At 52.5% G+C, this 6000-nt stretch overlaps 1 long non-coding RNA gene across 1 annotated transcript in view; it reads left to right on the forward strand.

Moving 5' to 3' along the window:
* The window catches only part of LOC140599644 (uncharacterized), a 31125-nt gene extending 27341 nt beyond the window's left edge, over positions 1-3784 (forward strand). The window contains exon 3 of the long non-coding RNA XR_012002507.1: positions 3696-3784. This is a non-coding gene — a long non-coding RNA (uncharacterized lncRNA). The remainder of the gene's footprint in view (positions 1-3695) is intronic.
* The last annotated feature ends 2216 nt before the right edge of the window (positions 3785-6000 follow it).

Below are 6000 nucleotides of genomic sequence, written 5' to 3' on the forward strand. Positions count from 1 at the left end.
CCACCCCCAAGGGCAGCAGCCACCAGGTGGGGGCGGGGCACCTGACACAGGGACATAGCACTTAAAATCCATCTATAACTTGTTCAATCTTATTGATGAGTGGCTGCACTCGCTACCTCTTAAAGGAAAATTGTGGGGTAAAACCGCCTTCACATAGAAAAAAAATTTTTTGGCTAAAAATTGGGAAATTTACTTTACTTTTTTTAGATTTTATATATTTCTTTGAGATAGAGAGAGAGTGGGATCCCTAGGTAGCTCAGCGGTTTAGCACCTGCTTTCGGCCCAGGGCATAATCCTGGAGTCCCAGGATGGGGTGCCACATTGGGTTCCCTGCATGGAGCCTGCTTCTCCCTCTGCCTGTGTCTCTGCCTCTCTCTCTCTCTCTCTCTCTCTCTCTCTCTCTCTCGTGTGTGTGTGTGTGTGTGTGTGTGTGTGTCTCATGAAAAAATAAATAAAATCTTAAAAAAAAGAGAGAAAGGAGAAAAAAGAGAGAGCACAGGCCAGGGGGCAGAGGGAGAAGGAGAAGCAGGCTCCCCACTGAGCAGGAGCTCAATCCCAGGACCCAGGGATCATGACCTGAGCCAAGGGAGATGCTTAACCCACTGAGATGCTTAACCCACTGAATTTCTGGGGAAATTTACATTCTTTAATCCAACTCGAGAAACATGAGTATTTGGGAACAACCAATTCAGTTCAAATGCTTCTTCATTTTGCAGATGGGAAAACAAAGGTGGATCCAGAAATGTGGATGATTCCCCCTGGAGGCAGAGCAAGGGTGAGAATGTGGGTTCTCGGGCATCAGGGAACAATCCTGATTTACTCCAGAGGCTCCCTCCTGAGGGGTGGTAGGTATAACCCAGCCAGCGTGGCCTCCAGCCCAAGGTCATCAGCAGCACCTTGCACTTGTCAGAAATGCAAATTCTAGGGCTCTACCCCAGACTGACAGAATCCGAATCCCCACTAAGACACACCCCCGCCCCCCAGACCCTTATGGCCTGGTTGCACGGCCATTCACACGTTCATGCGTTCATGTGCATGTGAATCACCTGGGCAGCACAGTCAACTCTTAGAAAATGGGTCTCAGGGGTTTGCTAGATGATTTCTGTCAGGTGCGATCCACTGATGTTTGTGTCCCCCTACAAGCACATGTTGAAAGCTGACCTACAAGGTGACGGTACTGGGAGGTGCTTGGCTCATGAGGGTGGAGCTGTGATGAATGGGACCAGAGTGCCCTTAGGAGAGAGCTCCCTGGCTCTTCCACCAGGTCACAGCAAGAAGACGGCCATCTACGAAGTGGGAAGCGCCTTTCACCAGACACCAAATCTGCATGCTCCTTGGTCTGCAACGTCCAGCCTTCGGATGGTGAGAAATAATATGTTGCTCCAATCCTGCTGGTCATCGTGGCCCACACGGAGTAGGTGGCAGGTTCCAACTCCAACCTTCAGTTTCCTCTTTTGCAAACTCTTTTTTAAAAAATTTTTTTATTTATCTACGATAGTCACACACACAGAGAGAGAGAGAGAGAGAGAGAGGCAGAGAGAGGCAGAGGGAGAAGCAGGCTTCACGCATCGGGAGCCCAACGTGGGATTCGATTCCAGGTCTCCAGGATCGCTCCCTGGGCCAAAGGCAGGCGCCAAACCGCTGCGCCACCCAGGGATCCCCTCTTTTGCAAACTCTTTGCAAACAACAGACAGTTATCCTCTCACAGTCCCAGAGGCCAGAAGGCCAAAATCCAGATGTGGACAGCCTCGGTTCCTCCTTGAAGGCTCCGGTGTGCCTCGGCTTGTGGCCGCTCCTGTCCCTTCTCCGCCTCTACCACCATGTGGCCTTTCTGCGTGGCCTGGTTCTCTGCATCCAAATTTCCTCTTATAGGGACACCAGCCACTGGATTAGGAGCCACCTTACTCCAGTACGACCTCCCTTAACTTGATGACGTCAAGTTGGGACGTTCTTTTAAAGAAAAGAATGGGGACGACTGTATTTCCGTTCCCAGGTACCCAGGATTGGGACTTGCGTATGGCTTTTTGGAGGACACAGTTCCATCTAGAGCAGCCCCTGAGTCCCCGGGAGACTGGGCGTTTGGTCACCTAACCCTACACTCTGAGATCCTGCCAGCAGGGGTCTCCTGTCTGTGCAACCCCTCCTACTCCTAGGTATCATGGCCTAAGTCAGTGGTTCTCAAAATGTGGTCCTTGAACCACCAGCAGCCACCCCGATACTCGTTAGAAGTAGGGGTGTCCCGGGCTCCAGTTGGGTCCTCACAATCAGAAACTCTGGGGTGAGGCCCCCCCGTGTTTTAGTCAGCCCCTCAGGTGCCTCTGAGGCAGGCCTGAGTTTGAGAACCACAGGCCCGGAGGGGGAGCCGCCTCCCCAAGTCTTCACAGGGGAGCCGGTGGCAGACTTCAGACTGCTCCGAACATTTTGCAACTTCACGTCATGCTCCGGTTACAGGCACAGAAAAGGTTGTGCCTCAGAAGGATTTGTTATGGGATCATAAAAATCCACACGTCAGAGCTGCGGAATGTAACCTTTCCAGCTGTTCCAGCTGTCAGCGCCAGGCCGGCCCTCGGCGGCGGCGGCCTTTTAGGGTAAAGTTCAGACATGACAACCTCACAGCCATGCCACATACGAAAGCCAGAGATTGCGGGGTTGGTTTACTTGGATTCTCTGCTAATCTGGACTGATGGGGGCTGGGAGAGGGAATAAAATGATCAAGCCAAACACTAGGAGGCCAATAAGTCCTGCAGGACGCTCTCCCTGGGGGAGCAGGCAGCCGGGCCAGTCGTTTTGTTTTCGTGCTGTATCTGGTGGCACAACTCTGCCTGGGCCATTCTCGGGCAGCAGGAAGAACTGGGTGAAAGGGCCTGACTGCTGAGGCCATGATGTTTCCAGAATCCTCTGCTACTTCCTGAGAAACCTCATGCCTTAGAGATGTATGCCAAGGCCTCTTCCTGGGCTGTAAGAGTGTGGAAGGCGGAGGGGCCTTTGGAGCCTGTCTAGGGCATGTGATCTGCTCCTTGGAGGCTCCACGGAGGTGTCCACTCAGAATCTCAGGGAGCAAGGTGTCTCTGCAGATTGGGGCACTGTCCCCGGCACCGCAACAGGGTCTGACGGAGACTGAGCTCTGTGGGTCTAGACAGTAACCTTCAGTGGCACACCTCCATTTCCTTTATGCACATGGATGTGGATGGATGTGTTCTTTTTCTTTAAAAAAAAAAAAGATTTTATTTATTTATTCATGAGAGACACAGAGAGAGAGAGAGAGGAAGAAGCACAGGCAGAGGGAGAAGCAGGCTCCATACAGGGAGCCCGACACGGGACTCGATCCCGGGTCTCTAGGATCACACCCTGGGCCGAAGGTGGCGCTAAACCGCTGAGCCACTCAGGCTGTCCCCCAAAAAAGATTTTTTAAATTTATTTATTTGACAGAGAGAGAGAGAGAGCTTGAGCACAAGCAGGAGGAGCTGCAGGCAGGGGGAGAGGGAGAAGCAGGCTCCCGCTGAGCAGGGGGCCTGACATGGGGCTTGATCCCAGGACCCCAGGATCATGACCTGAGCCGAAGGTAGACGCTTCACTGACTGAGCCACCGATGGATTTATTCTTGGCACCGGATCAGCTGGAATGGAATCTTTTTTTTGAACTTGGTTCGGCTTACCTGTCAAGCTAACTGGTGATTCTCCATCTTGCCTTCCTAGGTGTGCGACCCTGCAGGAATTCCCGGTGCTGCTGGCGACACGTGGTGGAAGCTTCCAGAGCTTTGGATATGGGGGGATGCTGGCATCAGGTAAAGGCCCGGAGCTGGCACGGAGGGCAGCTCACGATCCTCAGGATGGTGACTGCATCTGTCAGGGCTTTGGGGACAGCCAGGGTTTTCATAGTTGTGGCATGACAACTGTCCCTGGCAAAGGGAAACATTATGGATAAAGGAATCAAGACCAGAGTGTAAGGGAGTTGCCCAAAGACACACAGTAGCTGCTAAGTTGGGACCAGAATGCTCGGTTCTGAGTCTTAGTGTGCTGCTCCATTTACCTGGGGCTCCCGGTGGGTATTGGGGTGTAGTGCAAACTAATGGGCTAATTGTTGGGGCCATCTCAGGGCCTCAGGGCCTCCTCTGGAAACAGGGATGCTAAGTCCACTCTCCACTTGTCAGCTGTTACCTAGAGCAGACCTCCCACCCCCACCCTCACCGCCCCACCAGCAAATCAAAGGGACAGAAAAGATAATAAGGTCAGTAACATGGAAGTTCGGCTTAATGTAAACTTTTCTGCTAAATGTAACACTTTGCCTGTGGGGGGCGGGGAGCAGATAGGGAATGGTTCTGGAATCTCCTGAGGAATGCTTTGGAAGGCCTCCTGGTTTCCCGCTGGTACAGCCTTCAAGGCGGCCCGTATTACTATGCACAACAGTGTCGGTCCACTGGAGTCACCAGGGCAGCCGGAGGCCCGGGGCAGGCACGCAGGCCTGGGGCGCTGCTCGCAGTACCCGTGGGGCTCGGGCTGGGGAGCACCGCACACTTGCAGCCCGGGGTGCTTTCCCGAAGTCCAGGCCTCTCTGAGAATTGTTAAAGCTTGCTTCCCTCTACACCATAACCTAAGAGGCAGCGGCACATTCTGGGTCATCTGAATGACTTCCCGATGGCCAGGTTCTGCTGCCTTCTGAGTCCGAGGCTGTTTGCACTGACCGTGGCTGAGGCACCATCCTTCTTTGTGATGAGCCCATGACGGGTGGGCTCGGGAAGCGAGTAAAGGCTGTCCTGTGCCCTGTGTGGACGGTGGGCAATCTCAACCACACCGCAGCAGACAGCTGTCTGGAAGGGGGCCCCACAGAAGGGCTCATCTACTCATCCGTTCCACTGGCAAGGATCCTTGTGGGGCCGTCACTGGGAACCCTGCTCCAAGGACCTCTCAGAACCCAGTGAGAGCACTGGTAAAAACTGTCCCCCCAAAAATAGACTTCTCCAGAACTCTGGAAATGAACTAAAGGCTTGTAACAACCCGGTAGTGTTCATTTAAGAAAAGCGACTGATTCTCGGCACAAGTGAGCCTTGAGACATTGTCACTTGCCCCCTTGCCAGGCCCCCCCCCCCCCCCAAACTCCATGGTGCCTTGAAAACCAGCGGCTGCAATTGAGAGAAACCAGCACTGGAGCAGCCCCCGCAGGGTCAAGATGGGGTTGGAGCTCTTTCAAAGCCCTATTTTCAGAAAACTAATCTGTCATATCCAGCAGTTTCCTGGAAGACCCCACCTGCAAGGCTTGTCTTTGACCTGACCGCTTTTTCTCAGGTGTCTGTCAAAAACAATCGGCAGCCATTTATTTGACATTGGAGTGAACAGCAGGCTAACAAAAAAGCCTTAAAAAAAAAAAGAAAGAAGAAAGAAGAAAAGAAAGAAGAAAGAAAAAGAAAGAAGAAAGAAAGAAAGAGAAAGAAAGAAAGAAAGAAAGAAAAGAGAAAATGTTGGAAAGGGAGGTGTCCAAGGGGGCTCTGAAAAGGCAGCAGCATGCTCCTGGGAGCCCAGAAGAGCACACACACTGGCCTGTGCCTGCTCATGAAAACCCTCAACCTGAAAAGGGCGGAAGGAGAAAGACTCTCCACTTAGAACTCCACACCCAGCAAGGCCTTCCTGGAAAGATGATCCACAGAACCCCCAGAGGATTCATGGCTGGCAGGCCTGCTCACAAGAAACACTGCAGGGAGTCTCAGGCTGGAACAAAGGTCACTGGATAACCACAGAGCATAAGGAAATGTTGCTACATGGGTGAGTACACAAGACAGGACAGATAAATACATTTTTTTGGTAGTTTTTTCTATTTTATTATTATCATTTTTTAAGATTTTATTTATTCATGAGAGACACAGAGGGAGGCAGAGACACAGGCAGAGGGAGAAGCAGGCTCCACGCAGGGAGCCCGACGTGGGACTCGATCCCAGGATCCAGGGATCATGCCCTGAGCCGAAGGCAGACGCTCAGCCACTGAGCCAGCCAGGCGCCCCTCTCCTAT

This window comes from Vulpes vulpes, chromosome 7 (genome assembly GCF_048418805.1).
Source record: "Vulpes vulpes isolate BD-2025 chromosome 7, VulVul3, whole genome shotgun sequence".
Lineage (NCBI taxonomy): Eukaryota > Metazoa > Chordata > Mammalia > Carnivora > Canidae > Vulpes > Vulpes vulpes.